Consider the following 20,441-nt stretch of genomic DNA (forward strand, 5'->3'; position numbering starts at 1 on the left):
CCATCTGCATGTTTATATGGTGAGGGTGACTTGGTCATAGATTTGGATCAAATTATACAACTGAGTTGGGGTTGATAGCACCTTGTTAAAGAAGTCATTTGCCTGACCTGTTATAAGTTAGCCTGGCCAGCTTCATGCCGGGTACAATCCCATTTCCATTTACCAGGGCGTAAGCCCTACTAGACTCAGGGGAACACACATCTGAGCAGTCATGTACTGTACAGGATTATCTTGTCAACTGATGTTATCTCTCCAAGTAAAAAATAAAGGAGGTGCTTGAGGATTCAGTGGCTAAGACTAACCTTGCATTCATGTAACAACACCTATCCGTGATTTGCCAACTGGTTCTCTAGAACAGGCTTCCTCAACCTCGGCCCTCCAGATGTTTTGAGACTACAATTCCCATCATCCCTGACCACTGTCCTGCTAGCTAGGGATCATGGGAGTTGTAGTCTCAAAACATCTGGAGGGCCGAGTTTGCCTATGCCTGTCCTTATACATAACTGAGGTATAGGTCCTGTTCAAAGCTTCCATGTGGAATTAAGTAATTCTATTAACACTGAGTGCATTAGGAAAGGGCTGTACAGTGGTACCTTGCGTTAAGAACTTAATTCGTTCTGGAGGTCCATTCTTAACCTGAAACTGTTCTTAACCTGAGGTACCACTTTAGCTAATGGGGCCTCCCGCTGCCACCATGTCACCATCATGTGATTTCTGTTCCCATCCTGAAGCAAAGTTCTTAACCCGAGGTACTATTTCTGGGTTAGCAGAGTCTGTAACCTGAAGCGTCTGTAACCCAAGGTACCGCTGTAGTATCATCCTCCAATTTCCAATACCAATTCTGCTGCTATTATTATTATTATTATTATTATTATTATTATTATTATTATTATTATTATTATCTAGTGTAGATGTTTGCTAACAAATGGGCAATTATTGCAATTTTGTTAAACCAGGGGTGAGGAATGTTTTCCAACCCAAAGGCCACTTTCCCTTCTGGGCAACTTTCTGAGGGCAACAGATTTCACCTTTTCACAGGCAGCTAGTTTCTACAAACACTGGAACACCCCTCTCTATCCAAGCAGGCAAGCATCATCATGAGAGTTCAGTGACACATTCCAGGCAGGTTAAAATGGTCAAGATGTGAAGCAAGGCCAATGAGGGATGTGGCCTGAGGAGGAGACCCTAGACTGTGGAGAGTCCAAAGGGCCACATAGAAAAAGCTGAAGGGCCACATTTGCTTCTATACCCCTGAGTTAGAGGGCTTGGTTGACATCCACATCCACACCCACACCCACACCCACACCCACACACATATTAGCAGAAGCTTATTCTACCTCCTCTCCTTTCTCACCAGGTAAAAAAAGGTAGCAGCTATCATATCTGCATGACTAAAGAACTTTCCCTAAATGAGTATACTCACCTATAATTAGCTATCTGCTACTATTCAAGCTACTGTGACAGATTCTTCCAAGCAAGAAGTCCAAGATTAACTTCTGCCTAGGCTACACTAGCTTTTCTGATGAGTAAGATATAAAGAAGTACCCCAGCCAAACTGGAATCATAGTGCTGCCTCATACATCTGAAGTAGTTGTGTTTTCCTTCAAAGAATCTTGTGGACTGTAGTTTATTATGGGTGCTGTGAATTTTTAGGAGACCCCTATTCCCCTCACAGAGATGTGGGTGGCACTGTGCTCTAAACCACTGAGCCTAGGACTTGCCGATCAGAAGGTCGGCAGTTCGAATCCCCGTGATGGGGTGAGTTCCCATTGCTCGGTCCCAGCTCCTGCCAACCTAGCAGTTCGAAAGCATGTCAAAGTGCAAGTAGATAAATAGGTACCGCTCCGGCGGGAAGGTAAACGGCGTTTCCGTGTGCTGCTCTGGTTTGCCAGAAGCGGCTTAGTCATGCTGGCCACATGACCTGGAAGCTGTATGTTGGCTCTCTCGGCCAGTAAAGCGAGATGAGCGCCGCAACCCCAGAGTCGGCCACGACTGGACCTAATGGTCAGGGGTCTCTTTACCTTTACCTTTATTCCCCTCCCAGAGCTTCAATTCTCAGAGTTCCCTGGAAAGAGTGATTGACTGTTAAACCACTCAGGGAATTGAAGCTCTGTGAGGGGAATAAGGGTCTCCCTGAAACTCATAACACTCTTAATAAATTACATTTTCCAGGATTATTTGGGGGAAGCCATGAATGTTTAAAGTGGCATGATTCTGCTTTAGATGCACAGTGCAGGTGGGGCCAGAATTACAGGGCAGCTTTTGAACATGCAGCATGTATTGCTCTGCTCCTTTTCTGGGTTCAAATGAGCAACTGGCTCAAATGACAAGAGATGGGATTTCAGCTAAACTTGAGGAAGAACTTCAGGGCAGAAGGAGATGTTCCACAATGGAACAGACTGCCTCAGAAAGTGGGGGCTGTTCTTTGTTAGAGATGTTTAAACACTAGCAGGATAGCCACCTGGCAGGGATGCGAATTTGTAGATTTTCCACATTGGCAGGGGGTCAGGCAAGATGGCCCTTGAAGTTACGCCCAACCTGATGATGAGCAAAGCCAAAACAATGAGTCAAAGCAGTAAGTGCAGAACAAAAGATGCAAACCTAAAGAAATTACGGACATTTGCATCAAATGTCCTCAGTCGGCATGATCTATGCAAAATAAGCAATTAACTTTTATTGGCACAGGAATTCGGTAGCCTGGGCACAGAATTTTAATTTATTTATTTATTTTACAGCAGCATAAATACAGTGTGGTGTCTTCTCCCCTCCTTCATCAACTCCTTATTGTCAAAATGGTTTCTTATCCTGCTGCTTTGTGTCTTTAACATTCCTTTTCTAATATATAACTAGCTGCCTGCAGTCTCAAACAGGACTTGGTAAAGGGACCCCTGACCATCAGGTCCAGTCATGGCTGACTCTGGGGTTGCGGCGCACATCCCACTTTATTGGCCAAGGGAGCCAGCGTACAGCTTCCAGGTCATGTGGCCAGCATGACAAAGCTGCTTCTGGCGAACCAGAACAGCACACGGAAACGCCATTTACCTTCCCGCCGGAGCGGTACCTACTTATCTACTTACACTTTGACACGCTTTCGAACTGCTAGGTTGGCAGGAGCTGGGACTGAGCAACGGGAGCTCACCCCGTTGCGGGGATTCGAACGGCTGACCTTCTGATCGGCAAGTCCCAAACTCTGTGGTTTAACCCACAGCGCCACCCACGTCCCTCAAAATTTGGTAATTCTCCCTTTTTTTCAGACAAGAAGGAAGGCAGAAAAGAGGGTTGGATTGCTTCATATTCGTTATATGTTGCGCCGAAGGTGCTGGTAGTCAAATCTGTCAATTTCAGTTACTCATTTTTCCAAACCTCAGTTCTCTGCATTTCCACATCATTTTGCAATTCAGGAAAAAATTTTTCCTATGAATCTTCATCAGCATTTTAGTGAAAAATTATACCAGTGTAGCATTTGTGCATGCAATTTCCCCTAACACTGAGAAGTTTGCAAAGCAATTTTTGAACTTTGGTTTAGAGTCCTATGGTCTTGGTGCTCAATGGACGTATTAAAACTGCGTGTCTTTCTTGCGCCTTTTCCTGTTACTGTTAAATGAACAAATAAAGCAATTGGTGAGAAGTTAATTCTGAAATGTATAATCCCATACAATAAAGTAAATCTCCATTGTTTCTCATTGCTTCTCTTCAGCACTGTGTAATGGTGTGAAGGGTTCAGTCATATAAAGACTGCAAATAGTCACGTCCTTGCTCTTGCCCTCCCCTAGAATGATTTCTGCAGGCATCCATGCCCACTCTGCATATCACCCTTCCCCAACCAGGTTCTAACTGGGGCTGATGGGAATCATTGGGGAAGTCTGCTGTAATGTAATTTCCAATATTGCCTCTGTTTCTTCCCTCTTCCCCTGTCACTGACCAAGCTGCTCAAAATGAACTTCTGTGTCGGTTTGCAAAAATAAATGTGGCTGGCGGCGGAAGTGGGGACTCCTAGGAGAGAATTTATAGCAACAATGTACACGAGCGCTAAGAGGACCCGAGCCCTTTTTACTGGCAGAAGGAATATCTTGGCTTAGACCTACAAGGCAGAGGGACTTGACCTTTCTGTAGCAACACAGGGAAACCAGCTGTGCTGTGATAGGAGTTTTCCCTGTGTATTAATTTTTCTCCAAGTTGCTGCAGGGTCATTGCACTTCATCTGTTTCTGCAATGTGTTGCAGACTGTGCACTTTAATAAGGACTTGGGTGTACGTTATTCACTCTTGACAAACACCTGCTCGCTGGCATTTGCGCACATGTGGAGGGGAGCGTCGGAATGGCGATCCACCAACAAATAAATGGGATTGAAGTAAACAAGACTCAGGGTGGCAAATATTTTCTATGACAAAATGTCAGCATACTTTCCTCACTTGTTGTGCATTCCTTTTCTATTTCTTCATTCGGAATTATCTTCATCTTAGGCTGAGGCTCAGAGCTGGTGACAACAAGGCAAACAAAGAAATCAGTACCAGTTTGAATGCTTACCAGAATATAAACCCCCAAGGTCAGATAATTTCCTGGTTAGGGTGTGCAAAATGTTCCCTGTTATTATTGTTTTTAAATATCTTCTCTATCTGTAAGAAGCTACCTACATTTTCTTTGCAAGGGCATGAAATTCTTATTGAATAGATTGAATGATATTTACATGACACGTTTTTTTTAATTTTTTCAAACAACACACAAACCATCCAGCCAACATACAAACAATAAAGAAACACACACACACACACACACACACACACACACACACACTGTTTGGAGCACATTATTGTATTTGGAATAAAATAGACAGAAGGTTCAGTACTCTTTTGCAGCCTTATGTGGATCACATAAGCCTTCTGTAGGTCACATAAAGTAGCCTCATAAAGTCATGTGTCATTGGTGACGATGGGCCTATGCAGCACCCTATTTTTAGCTATAAAGCATATTTATAAAGCTGAATTGGCTTCTTTGGTCTCAGTGACATCACACTCTGTGTGTGATTCCTGATTGGCTGGGAAGTATCATGTGATGATATAGAAATCATTGCCTTCATTCTCAGTTGACTTCATCTACTCTCAATGAAATATTCATGGAGCTAAATATGATTGGTGGCGCAGCACCGGTTTAGTTGACATTATTCCCCATTCTGTACAGATGTGTCCAACATATTTCACAACAGAGCATCACTTTCTTAAATCCCACTTCCCATATTTGTTGTGGATGCAAAAAAACCTGTTCGGAAACCTGCTATCAGCAGCCAATAGTGAGCGGGTGGGGGCATAGCACCACCCTCCTGACATCTGCGTCACTGCAACTTAATTGGAGGAGGTTATGGCATGGTAAAAACTATGGTTTTCCCAGTAGTGATGTATGGAAGTGAGAGCTGGACCATAAAGAAGGCTGATCGCCGAAGAATTGATGCTTTTGAATTATGGTGCTGGAGGAGACTCTTGAGAGTCCCATGGACTGCAAGAAGATCAAACCTATCCATTCTTAAGGAAATGAGCCCTGTGTGCTCACTGGAAGGACAGATCCTGAAGCTGAGGCTCCAATACTTTGGCCACGTCATGAGAAGAGAAGACTCCCTGGAAAAGACCCTGATGTTGGGAAAGATGGAGGGCACAAGGAGAAGGGGACGACAGAGGATGAGATGGTGGACAGTGTTCTCAAAGCTACCAGCATGAGTTTGACCAAACTGCGGGAGGCAGTGGAAGACAGAAGTGCCTGGCATGCTCTGGTCCATGGGGTCACGAAGAGTCAGACACGACTAAACGACTAAACAACAACATGCATGGAGAAGAAAGGCATTGAAGAGGTCAGGGCTGGCATCAATCAATGGCGTCAATCAACCACTCCAGCAGATGCAAATGCAGAACACCAACACAATCCAGGTGAGCTGCAGTGATGCCAATGGCAGAAGACTGGCTCTGTTCCACTGCCCCAGTCACTAGTAGCATATTCAGCACACGCCTCTGCAGAAGCAATAAGGCATTTTCACTCCTGTAAATAAATATCATAGATATGAAATGTATCTCTGCTCTCAGAAAGAGTTTTTTTAAATAAAAAAATAACTCAGTCTAGAACAACCTCCAAAGACGTATCAGCTCATGACCTTCTTGAAGAGGAGTAGCAGAGTTTTACATTGATGAAGGGAAGAAAGAGATTAGGTATCTTAGGTATGCAGGAAAACTGATAAAACAAGATTTTTGTCATGTTTTTCATCTTAGAAAGTATCAATTTTTCTTCCGGTGGGAGAAAATGTAAACTTTCTCAATGGATAAATTGGCTGGGGTTTTGTCAGGGTAACACATCATAGCTAAGCCTGCAACATCAGGCATACCGCTTCCCATCTATTTTATGATATGGTGCCATTTCCCCTTTATAGTTTGGTAGTTAATGTGTTTTATCCCAGCTAAGAGCGGCCATGTTTCATATTCCCCAAATGAGAATAAGTAAATACTATTCATGATGACCAGGCTCTTGCCTTCTGTTTCCTGAACCTCCAGATGCCCTGTGCAAATGGCGTTTAAATCACACTCTTCAGGAGAACGATATTTCTCGGTGGCACTTGCTGCTTTGACAAACGTGGCACAATCTGAATGGCATAGCGAAAACCCTAAGTCTTGTTTCGTAATAACAATGCTCAACCTGCATATAGCACTTTTTGTCTGAATAATCTATACAACACACCTGGTGCACAACAGTAACCCAATATCACATATATGGGCCTGCTGAGAAAGTGGGAGATGGTACAGCATAGGAAAAGGAGGAACAGAATGATTGACTGCTGAGGGTCTGAAGGACCCTGCCTTTGCCTCTTTCCACTTGGGAGGGGGCAGAGCTTGACAGACTTCACAAGGACTGCAGCTGCTTTTAAATTGTTTTGAATTTTTATCTGTGTTGTTTTAAAAGAGACTATCTTGGCTGTGAGCTCTGGAAGACCTGCACCCTGCCTTGCTGGCCCTTTCCCATCTGACCTGGGAGAGTGGAGTGCTGACTGACTCCAGCTACAAAAGCTGAAGCTGTTGAACAGGCTGGAGTATTATTCTTTTATGGATACTATTGTTGTATCTTTAGTTTTAGATCTTATGATTTACGTGGAAATTGTTTCCATTTGGTTGTGTACTTTTTGATGTGTTTTATTTATTGTTTATGACTTCTGTTATGTTTGTAATTATGTAAATCTTGTCATGTTGAAAGCCGCCTTGAGCATAGTTTCAACTATGGAAAGGCGGCATACAAATAAAATGATGATGATGATGATGATGATGATGAAAAGCTGCACAAATACTACTCTGGAAATTGTTCAGACTGTTGAAATTTCATTACACCAGGAAGAAGCTTGCCTGCCCTTCAGATCATGCCATATTCCTATCCATTGCATATCGACATCCAGATGATATTGCATAAAGAACATGAATTGATTGCCCATTGGGGCTTAGCTGAGATTGAAATAACCCATCCCAAAGCTCTAGTGTGGACAAGTCCTTAGGTAATATGTGATGCTTACAAGCAGGATTTGTATTGGAAAATGAGAAGATGCAAGACGCATAGGGAATGTGTTTATGATATAGTGATATCATGTACATACTGCCTCTGATACTGGTGGTTGGACATAAACAGTGATGGCTAGGAACCACTGATATCTTTACCCTCTAAGAATTTATCTAATCTGCTCTTAAAGTCATCTGGGTTGGTGGGGGCAATCGCTACCAAATTATATCTATTCCTGTATTTGGAAGTATGGTGGTTTACACTGAACCTAACTCTTCCCAAAAGTTTCCTCAAGAAAAGGAGATTGAGTTTGTGTTCTTTGTACCTCTGCTTTTGTTATTTCTTGAATTTGACAATAAACTGTGTTACACTGCCACAGTTGGTTCATTTAATTGTTTCAGTTGAGCAACAGATTGATTTCTATAACTTTGCAAAGATCCACCCACAGGATTTCATTTTGATTTGAAACATACTTGGCAGAAACTCCCAGGCTCCTGAACTCCTTGGCAAGGGAGGCCCCACAAACCCCTTCTTTGATGACCTTCTGGCAGCAGGCAAATATAATTTTATTTAGGCATGCACTTGGACTCAAAAGCTGAACTCAAAAAGATTTTAGCTGGTTATTTTACTTGCCTTCTATTTTATTTTGGATCTTATTGCTCTTTTAGGGCACAAGCCCGCGGTCCATGGGAAAGAAACCCAGAGGTTATAGGATATAGTGGCTTTCCCTCTCTGTGGATGGAGGAGGTCCACCTTGGAAAGGGAAAGCCACTCTTGGAATTTTGCATCCATTGGGAAAAGAACCGACTGTTGCCCCTATGTAATTGAAGTTATGATGGCAAAGAGGGCAAAAAGGGAGGCAAAATGGAGGTAGATCAGATACAATGTTAGATCTGCTAGATTCAAAGACCTCCCATTCTCCCCACACATCCCTGGAGTGGGGAGGAAAATATGCCAACTCTGGGCCACGTGAACTGATTATCCTCGCTATTGGGCCCAATGAGAAAGGAAATATGGGGGGAGGGGCTGAAAACATGAGGGGAGCAGGGAAAAGATGTCCTATACCCACCTTCTGATCTTCTGGTGAGATCCCAGAAGAACTTTGGATATGGCAGTTCATCTACTTCTCCAGTTCCCACCCCGATATGGAAACATTGTCCTGTTACTGTATTTTGTTTTACTTTATTATCATTGTGTTACCTTGAATACCATTTGTTGCAAAGGGAGGATGGATGTGTAACAAATACCATAAACAACAAGAAGATAGATTTGTAAATGTAATCCACTTGGAGATCTCTTCTTTTGGCCCTGGAACTGAACTCCTCTAGGCTGCCTGCATTGTGCACTATCCTTCCAACTCTCACTTGTTCACAGTTCCATGATTCACCTGTTAGATCTCTGGAAACTATTGGTGGGTTCTGATTCATCATTTGGGATTCATTTTAGCTCAGATTTTAAAGAGAAATATTGCGCAGGTGGAATACAGAAGAACCAAGCCCAACCAAATAATTGCAGAAGGAATGTCCATATTGAAACCAAACCCTTCCCCATAGTCTTTACACTGGGTTTTTCATTTGCTAGGCTTTAAACATAAACTTGGGGAAATGACTTTTGAACACAAAAGGTGGGAACAGTAAAATGGAAATAAAAATGGGGACTAACAATATTTCCATAATGTGCCTTCTGAGTGCTGCAGAGTTAAGACTGCTGGGAAGAACCACCATGGTTTAAAAGAGGCTATTTATGCCTCTTTATTTGAAAGTGAATGTGGGTTATACTTTTCATTTCTAGCACTGGAGTGCAGGAATCCAATGGGAAGTGAAGCTCTTGAAGGCAGCACTATTGAAAGTGAAGTGGGGCATGTTCTACTCACACTACGTGGCATCACATGCAAAGCTTAATAGCATGTTCTCAAAAGTTGTTAGCATAAAAATTGAATAAATATCTGCAATATTTACATTATTTGTGATTCATTTTTTTTCCTGGTTGGTGGGGGATTAGTGTTGAGAAGGAATGTGGATGTGGTAGTACAGATATAGGAAAACAAAAGGCAAATTTGGCAGGTCAGATTAAAGCACCATGGTCCAAAGGTGCTACCAGTATTTCTTTCTGAGGGTCAGTGGACTTCCCCAAATTTGAGCCCCTCTGTCTTTTTGGGCATTTGCTGTCTCCTTCCTGCCTATCCACATGTTATTTGAGAATATCACTCTCCCTCCTCTTGGCACCGAGAAACTTCATCTTGTTCAACATGTTTTCTAGTGTTTCCCTGCCTTATGAGGCTGTTGAGAAAACGGCTGCCCAGCTAGTTGGCAATGATTCATTCTTTGTTATTATATTTCAGATGCTTTGTAAAAATTGTTTAGTGATTTACTCCTCTGTGTAATTAGATGTGGTGGTGGAGATTGGAAGAGGCTATATTGCACCACAGGCTGGCAGCACTGTCGGCTGAGGTTGGCTTAGAGCAAAAGGACCTTCCTCTTTCCTGTTAAGAGAGTCAGCACCAGACAGAGGGACTGGTTTATGACACAGCACCCAAGCCATGCAAGTTGTTGGGGCAGGAGGCATTGCTCCAGAGTACTCCAATCCCACACATATACCTGGCCATATTGGGCAGTCACCCCCAGGTCACATGTGAATGCATTTGGCCTTGATGTCATACCTGGTCTTATAGGTGGAAGCCTGGAAATGCTAGGTAGTGCAGTTAGGTGTGTCCTTCCAATCACAGCCCCTCTGACACACGGAACAGAATACAGTGGTACCTTGGGTTACAGACGCTTCAGGTTACAGATGCTGCTAACCCAGAAATAGTACGTCGGGTTAAGAACTTTATCTCAGGATGAGAACAGAAGTGCGCAGCAGCAGGAGGAGGCCCCATTAGCTAAAGTGGTACCTTGGGTTAAGAACAGTTTCAGGTTAAGAACGGACCTCCAGAATGAATTAAGTTCTTAACCTGAGGTACCACTGTAGGGAGCTGTTCAGTCTGAAGCCAGAAAGTCAGCAGGATGGCTTCTTCCCACTCACTGCCATTGGCTAATGGGCTTTGACAACTTTTACCACTGGGCTGCTCTATGACATCTGGGTAGGCAAGCCAATGGCAGCCTGAAGGGCACTGGTAATTCTTTCTGCTCAGGATCATGTCATGGCTGATCACACAGTGACATTAAAGGACACAGAACCTTCGGACCTCCTTCTCTCCCTCCATGGGTTCCATGTTTCAGTTTGCTGTATCTTTTACCATTATCCATCTTTAAAATATCCATTATCATGGATATTTAAAATATCCATGATTATCATTTTAAAAAATCCATATTACAAGTGTCATTACATCCCTGCCATTGATTTTAACAGTTTACAGTGGTCTTTTAGATAAACTACAAATTTACTCCAGACTTCATTTACTAGGACCTATACAATTATTGGTGTAGGAGATCCTACACCAACCAGCATTTGTGTTTGGAAGTGCTTCCTAGCAGTTCATCCTGCCTCCTGCTGCATCCAAGTGTCAGGAAGATGAGGTGCGCAAACAACCTAAGAAAAGCTTCAATGATGTAATCTCAAGGGAAATATTAGTGGTTGTCCACATAATGCTGTCGCTGTCATGGGACTTTCTCCCACAGATTGCAACTAGAAGGTTAAGAATATTGGCCTTTGAAAACTTGGAAGCTGAGTGTGTTTTGGTGCAGTATTTGGACTTCATGTAACATAGTTTAGAAACCCCCCCCCCCCAAGGGTCCTGGTGCACTTTTAAAGACTGAGAAGAAGAGTTTGGATTTGATATTCCACTTTATCACTACCCTAAGGTGTCTCAAAGCAGCTAACACTCTCCTTTCCCTTCCTCCCCCACAACAAACACTCTGTGAGGTGAGTGAGGCTGAGAGACTTCAGAGAAGTGTGACTGGCCCAAGGCCACCCAGCAGCTGCATGTGGAGGAGCAGAAATGCGAACCCGGTTCACCAGATTATGAGTCTACCACTCTTAACCACTACACCACACTGGCTCCCTGAGGGCACTTCCAGATTGTCCCTATTTTGGGGTGGGATTCAATTGCATCCTGTCAAAGTTGATGTGGAGCTCTTGAGCAACAAACCTGTTCCCCCCACAAAAAAACCTTACTTTTTATGATAAGGAAAGTGATGGAAAAACATTTGCACTTTAAGGTGAAAGATCATATGATCTGAAGAGAAACCAGAGTATAACATTTGTACTGAAAACTGTGGGATAACATTTGCCTGATGCAACATCATCTAGCCACTCACTTGATAGAATGAACATCCATTGTCCATTCCTAAATCATGGAATGTCAAGGTTCTCTGATGTAGTATTAATATTAATTTTTCAAGTTCAGCTGGGTTGATGCAATCTTTCCAAAGAAGCCTGTTGCAAGATGGGATGAGGAAGGTGGGCACATGTCTTTTCGATGGTATCTTTTGTACTGTGCCTGCTAAAAGGCTTGGCACTGCAATTCAGCAAGCAGAAGCCTTTTATTTTCATTAGAGCTCACAACACAGAGATGACTCCATATGAGAAAGGTATTCACTGCTAATGTCAGGTATGAGAAGAAGCCATATTTTTCCCACAAGGATGAAGGTGAAAGACAGCTGCTGCTGGCCTCTAAACTATTTCCCATCACAGGCCCAAAGTCCTGAAGCAATATTATGTATGTCTATTTTAGCATGGGTATCTGAAAAACACCATGTGCGATTGAGAATGCAAAGCCAAATTACCCAAGCCTTGCTCAATAAGTGAGCCATCAAATGTAAAAATGAAAGCAATTTTGCAGTCGATGCAATGTGGCTGCAGGTTAAATAAATAACGTTTGAATGACAATAATTGTAAAATGTCACTATTTCCTGTACTACAAACATGTGGTTTAAGATCTGTTTTCATTAATTCAGACCAGCAGCTTTGAAAAGGAGACAAGGAACCTCTGAAAACAAATTTCTTTGGATGCTTGTTGTTTGCATCATGCAGCTATAGCTGTGTAATTTATGACATGGATCCTACAAGTATTTAGACTCATAAATAGGAATGGACAAATTTGTCAATGCTGGTTTCTGTCAGTTTCTCATTTTCCCAATCTCAAATTCAGTACTTCACATTTCTGCATCAGTTTGCAATTTTTAAAATAAAAGTCCTCGTGGAAATTTGTCAACATTTTAGTGCACATTTACCCTGATAGACACACTTCTTCTGTATGCAGTTTCCCCTAATATATATTATTTTACAAGCAATTTCCCTGGTCCTGACATAATCTATTATTATATTATTGTCACCAATACATGCATTTTATGCACACGTTCTCCTACTGTATGCATTATTTGGTTGGAGCACAGCATCAAAACAGAGAAGTGAGAATTTCAAAGGAGATGTGTGCTTCAGTTCATGTATTGTTTTGATAAGTGTTTGTTACTATGCTATGTATTTTTGTGTGTTTATACTGTGAAGCACCCCATAATCCTTGGATGATTGGCAGTATAAAATTTTAATAAATAAAAATAATATGTATTAGGTAGTTTCACATACTGAACCAAAGCCCCACTATCCCTACTCATAATTAATGACACCTGAGAGCAGTTTCCTTGCAGAATAAAGGCCTATTTGCAATCTGCACCAGCCATGACTCAGGTACTTTAGTGTGGCAATGGAGTGGCGAGGATCAGTAAGTATAGAAAACCTACACAGAGCTGCTCAGGTATGATGCCAGCCTCATCCACCCAGCCAGGAAAATCAGGAGTGATGGGCAAACTGACCCCACTGCAATTAGGCATTGGGAAGCTGATTTATGAATCTTTCAGGACAACCTTGGACAAAGAGTCTCCTAAATTCCTATGATGGCCAGCTTTTATTTATCTATTGGATTTATATCCTGCCCTTCCTCACAAAGCAGATCTTTATGTGTCACTCACCAAAAGGCACCTTGGGGACAAGGCACGTTTAGAACACTTCCCAGCCCCCACTCCAATGTGTCACATCATATGTCACGGCACATCATTACTTGAGTGCTGCTATCCCATGTATTTCGTTTGCACACTGACTGCTTAAACACTGGTTTTGTTTACAACATGGAGCTTACTAGCAGAGGCATTGACTGTGAGGGGACATGCTAAAAGAAAAGGAGAGAGAAATTAACTTGTCACAAATTTCATGTTTAATTGCAAACATATTCCAGTTTGGGCACACTGGGGTCAGGGCTCATTATACACATGGGAATTACAAAGAGGCCAGATTTGTATAATGAACTGACTAATTACAAGTTTTAGCCATATCGCTACAAACATGTTGGCAATTGTAGTAGCAGCAATTGTGGCGGGGAGGAAGTGTGGTTCACTACATAGCCCATAATCTTTAGATAATATTAAATCGCATGGGCAAATGACAACGCTAATCTCCTCTCTCTCTCTCTCTCTCTCTCTCTCTCTCTCTCTCTCTCTGTGTGTGTGTGTGTTTGTGTTTGTACACACACACACACACACACACACACACACACACAAGCTGCTTTGAAAAGGTTGCCATATTATCTTCCTGGCACAAGCACTGCACCTTGTATAGCTGCACAAATATCCATGCTGAGGGTTTCTGCATGATACGCAGCTGCTAAAGGCTCAAAGCCTCTGCCAAGGAAGAGAAAAAGTAGAAACCCTGTGGAAATACCTGCTGCAGTGTGGCTTTCAAACACTTCCTTTTGAAAGTTATGGTCCTTTTTAGCTTGCTGAGGCTTCTTGCTTCAGATGACTTTCTTTAACTCGGTCACCATAGATGGGATGTGCTGTGATGGATTTGGAACATTGCAGCGTAGAATTTGAAAATTAGGGGGAAACTGCAGGAAAATACCATACTGTGGCATTAGGGACTGAGCAGTAGAGTAGAATTATAAGAGCAGAAGTATGGATGAAATAAATAAACTTATATTTGTATCAGTTTCTCTCTTTAATATAGAGTAGGTTCATTAGTCTTAGGAAAGCAAGAGTTGGCTGTGCTGCTATTTGGCGAGCTCCTGCTATATTATTATAATATTATTCCCAATCCATTCCTAGACCACTTTTCATTTTTAAAAATCTGAATAATACAGTAATGATAAGGCATATGAATGCAATACAATAAAATATCATCAGGGCAATTCAAAAATGGCACATCAATAACTAGGAAAAGCTTGGGGGGAAATGTGAGGTTTTTAGTAAATGGCAAAGACACACTATTAGGGATGGGGAGAAATGCAATTCAAAACACTTTGCTAAAATGTGAATATTCAGCAAAATTGCACACCAAAATGTAGAGGAATGAAAATGTTGATGAATTTTCATGAGGGCTTAAGAAAAGGTTGCAAACTGATGTGGGAAAGTGAACTAAATTTAAGATTAGAAAACTGGAAAACTGAAACAGAACTTGATAGATCCACCCATCTCTACACACTACTCTTGATGACTGCAATATCACGGGTTGGGGGGTGGGGGATTGGAGAGTTCATTACACAAAATAGGCACTGCCACAAAGAATGGCTGCCTCTGAATTCCACAGTTCAGCAAGACGGCAGTTCCTTATTTTTTTCTGCAGCTAAGTAGACAAATCTCACAGCCATGCAGCTTAGTGGGTGACACTGGGTCAATCAATACCCCTCCTCCTAACCTGCCTTGCTGTGTTTTGAAGAACACTTTCTATAGATATCTAAACTTCCTTGAAATAAGGGTTGGATACAAATGTGACAAATACATGGGACATTTTACTCTGCAGGGCTTCCCTCCCCCCCCCCCTGTTTAGTGAATTTGGTTCATCCCTTTTTTAAAGATACAAAGGATAGGTGACTTACTTAGAAATCAATACACTCTTAAAAAATAAAACAAATCCAAGCTCTGGTTTAATGAGATTTAGCCCTTCACTTTGTAGGTTTATCAGTAACCAAGTCACAAAGATATAACAGTAAATGGGCTGGTACATTTAGTTGTAAGGCTTTCTGTGTGTGGATAATCTGATAGAAAGTGAACAGGCGAAAGCCCCTTTTGAGTGTGGTTGTATAAGGCACAAGCTTTAGTAGGTGGAGATGACCTCTTAAGAATCCCAAATGAAGCTCCAAAGCTTTGACCTGTTTTCCAGTCAATAAATCACGGCAGGGGAGTGAACTCACAGACTCCAAGGCAGTGAGGAAACTTTGGCAACATCATTATTATACTGTTTTAGGAGGCACTGAGTGTGAAACCTGGAATCTAACCAATACGAACCCACAGTTGCACACACATCCCGCCACAGGAAACCAATGCTGCAGCTGCTTCTCCTCATTTCTCTGGTGGTGGGTGGAGGCATCTGTGGTGGCACTGGAGAAGTGAGAAAAAGCAGTGGCATCAGCAAGAGCTCATGCAGAGGCCTATGAGATTTCACTGGAACCCACCGCTGCCACTACTCCATGCTTCTCTGGTGGTGGTTGTGAGTGGGGTGCCCATGGGGGCTTCATGTCATCGGGATTCCAGCCACCTGAGGCAGCTGCTTCAGTCTGCCTTGTGTGTGGGCTGGCCTTGTTTCAGATCACGATCTGGAAAGGAATGCTCATGAAAGCAATGGAAGGTTACTCAGGATCTTTGCTAGCCTTCCCCAATCTAGTTTTCCCCTCCAGATGTTTTGGACACCAACTCCCATAATCCCTGACCATTGGCTATGCTGGTAGGAGCTGATGGGAGTTGTCGCCCCAAACATCTGGATCTGAATAGGTTGGGCAAGGCTAATTTGCGTCTTGCCTCTTCTTCCACAGACATGTTCAAATCTTACTTTTTCCTTCTTTGTTTTCAGGAAGACAATGAGAAACAAAGAAGTCTTCCAGGCTCCCTTTAGTTTGACAACAGTTTTCTCTTCCACCTGATTAGTGAGTTTTAATACCAAAGTCCATGTTCAGAGAAACATTTGTAAGTTCCACAGTAGCCTTGGAAGGAGAACCTAAAAATCTCAAGCACCAATGCAGTGCTTTACCTACTGGCAAAGCACACCTTTCCCCAGGAGAATATGTATTTCTGGCTGAATGGGTAGCCAAAGCAGCACAGAACTGAAACACAAAATGCCAGATCCTTTAAATCTTCTCAGAATGATTCTGCTCTCTTTCTACCTTTTAAAAAATTATTTCGCTTTCACTTTTTCACTCCCTGCCCCCCGCCCCTGCCCCTCGTCTCACCAGAGTCAGCCTCCGATTTGGACTGCCTGGCTGATGGTAAATTGTTTTTTGATGGCTGACTCGGTATAACTGAACTCAATTTGCCTTTCAAAAGCAGCTAATAGTCGCATTAAAAAATCCATTTTCACTTGTGATTGAATTTGACTGGGGCTCAATCAATAAACGAATGGAGTGTTTCACACACTGTACAGAGCAGGCGTTACCACGGTAACCGTGTAAGTGAGCACGGTTGGTTTAATCTCTTTGTACTAATAGTTTTGCTGGTATTGGCCATTGGTATCAAAGCCCCACTAGAATTCAGGTCAGGCCTGCCAACCTGGTTGCTTTTCAAGGCAGGTAGATGGTTCATCTACAGCACAAGACAACTTGGTTTTGGGAGGGAAATTGAGTGGCTGGGTTGATGCAGTCCAGTAACCAGGTATACTGGCCTTTTCTATGTAATTTATCCAGGAAAATGGGCTTTGTTGAACAAGCTTTGCCTGTATAAACTAATATATGCTCTACTCCTGAGGAATAGGCATCTTAGAAATGGAAAATAAGCGATATAAGACATCATAATGCTTGCATCCCCTAAAGCTCTTTCTGAATATATACTGTAGATGGTAGCCATTTTGTTTACAGATACACTATCATAGTGAATACTATGTTGGCACATCCCATCCCATTCCTCACTATCCTTTGGCCAAAAGAATTCCCTGATAGAGATTCCTGAATAACTCCGTCTTTGTGAATTCTAGCCAACACACAGGTACCACGACAGAAACCTCTGGGAGCTGTCATCAGGAGATTAGGAGCAAAATGTCATCAATATGCAGATATAATGCAGCTCTGTCTCTCTGTTCCATCTGAATTGGGAGAGGTGGCTGAGGTGTTAAACCAGTGTTTGGGGGTGGTGATGTGTAGGATATGAGCCATTAAATTGAAGCCAAGTCATGAAAAGATAGGGATGTTATGTGTCCTAACCTCTCACATTCAGGAGTTGCCAATACATATATATTGATAAAAGTGTCATTGGTGTCACCCCAAATTGCTGCTATGGGTACCAGAAAAAGAGGTACAAAAAAGAGCAAAAAGCAGCACTACGGCTGCTACTAACAATAGTAACAGCAACAGTGTGGACATACAAGTATGCCCTGTAGTCACATGATTTTACTGCTGAGTCATACACACACTAGTCTGAACCAAACTTACATGAACATGTTGAAGGGCGGGGGTGGGTGGGGGTGGGGGAGAATGTCAAGATCCATATAGTCTCTCTCTTGTACCTGCTATTTTCTTTCTCTCTCCCTGGACTTGATCCCTTCCCCTTGCTGTGTGTGCTAATAATGGCTCCAACTGCTGGTCAGGGTAGGTGCTGGTTCTGTACCATCTAATCCCTGAGCCGTAGTTCTGAAGAATGAGAGTTGCAGCTGATGCTACTAACCTGTGACTAAAAGAAAATCTTTAACTGTGGTTGCTTGCCGCACTGCTACATTAAATAATTCCTTAGCTCTTTTGGTCTATTATGCTGTTGCCCTGATGATCCTTGGGTAGCAAAGATTCATACTGGGTAAAACAATTTCTTTTATTGGCCTAATGGCAGGAGGTGGAAGAGTTTGCAAGAGATTGGGTCGGGGAGAAATCTTAGACCAGTAGAGGATGTGTAGCTGAATTCTCAGCTATCTAGAGAACAATGCAAATACTTGCAATCACTTTCACTGTTGTGCCCCCTCCTAATCACGAAACATTTCAGCATCTTAAATAAATACCACACAGCATGTTAACCAGCAAAGCAGCAGTCTGTGAACCTCGCCACCCCCACACTGCCTAATTGATGTTTTAATCTGAATGCCAAAAGCTTTGTGAATAAGCTGCTCCTGAAGTGGCTAAAAACATCTGCATTTAGAGCCAGCCTTGATCTCCACAGATATTGAAGAGTCAGCAGCTTCCTTTGTGCTTTCCCTGACAAAGAGTTCTGCGTAAGTCAAAAAGTTTTTATACTTTCCCCCCACCCCTTGCCAGTCTGGAACAGTTGTGGGTAGCCTCCAGCTCACTAACTTAACAGGGCCTTGCACAAGTTCCAATTTGGCCCCTGATGCTATACTCACATACCACGTCCACCGACCACAAACACAATTTCATAGAATCATTGGAAGGGACCCTGAGGATCAATGCAGAAATATGCAGTTGTTCCATACAGGGATTGACCCTGTAACCCTGGCATTACCAGCACTGTGCTCTAACCATCTGAGCTATCCAGCTTCTGTTAGGCTCCCATCCCAAAACAGAACGGCATTGACTCTTACTTGAGAGTAAGCAAAATAGCTGTACAGGTTAAGCAGCAAGCACAAGGTTCAGAAATAAAAATCCCAAGGTATGTCAGCAAGGCAAAAGAATCAGAGGCTGATCTTAACCAGAAAACTCAGGTAGGGCTTGAAAACCATTGATATTTGAAATGGGCAACTAGGCAGTAGGGAAATGGGTGGTCAGATTGACAACATTGCAGCTTGTGAGTAGCAGTGGGAAAATAAGCTTGCTTGCTTTATTCCTAGACCATCAAAAACGATTTGGGCCAGCCTACCCCCAGAAGATGTTGCTTTGAATTAGCTTTTACCAACTTGGTGCCCTCCAGGTGTTTTACACTACAACTCCCATCAGTCCCAGCCAGCCTGGAGGGCACCAGGTTGTAAATGTCTTCTTTAAATCCTCATTTTTGGTGTAGCTGCCTGTGTTTCCTTTCAAGAAAGATGTGGGCGGATGGTAGGAGGGAGGAGATTGTTTGTATGTCTCTAACACTCTTCACTTGTGGATTTTTTTTCTGTTTATCACCAAGGGAAAGGAAAGCGTTCCTATTAATCTTGCAAGCCATTTCTGCCATCCCCAGGTTTCTACCTGCTGGGGACTGAGTGGGAGGAAGGGGAAATGCTTGCCTTTCATCTACCCAAGAAGAAACAAAGGCTTTTACAATCGTGCTTTGGAAATCTGCAGCACTCCTGAGGCAGCCTGGGGGTCAGGGCATTGTTTCTTGACAGGTCTAGGTCTTCTCAACACTGTAATTTCCAATGTCAATTTCTGCTCAAAACCCTTTCTTTATGCACTGACAGAAATTCACAATAGAACTGGTTAAAATGCACAAAAGTAAATTGTTGCATCTTCCTCCACTGAGCACAAATCTGCTGCAGGGAACCCTTAGTAGTCCCACCCAGCCTTCACAGGCCGAGGGGAGATCTTCAAGCAGAGTTGAAGAGGCAGGGTTGTTCAGTGGCTAGAGTGTCAGCTGAAATTAATGTAGAATTCTGCAGCAAAGTCTCCCAGTTCAGACTGGACGCTTTGGTGACTACAACAGAGGGTGAGGTTACGTAACCCAATATCAGCATTTCAAAATGCTGGCAAGTATGTAATTGCATTTATTCAGAGCATTAGGATAGTGGGTTGTCTCTCAAGTCTTTGTAGCATCTTTACCATCAGTAAGTTGAAGCTCTTTGAGCCCCCTTCCTGAAGAAAATGACAGAACCTCGAATCAGGACTGTTCCCTCGATTTTCCAGGGCCAGAAGACCCTGTAGCTCAATGAAAGGCCTCTTTCATAGGTTAGCATCCTACCACTGCCCACCAGCCTGAGTCCACCTGCAGCTTCTACTCCCACCCGCTTGGTAAGAAAAAGCCTGGAGCCTGGACAGTATCACCAACTATCAGGTCCAGAAGAGATTGCCATACACACACCAGCAGATTCCCAATTTGACTGTATCGCCACACGAATTTTAATTGTAAGCTGCTTTGGGAATCAATCTTGGC

Source organism: Podarcis liolepis, assembly GCF_965112155.1.
Source record: "Podarcis liolepis genome assembly, chromosome: 6".
Taxonomy (NCBI): Eukaryota; Metazoa; Chordata; class Lepidosauria; order Squamata; family Lacertidae; genus Podarcis; species Podarcis liolepis.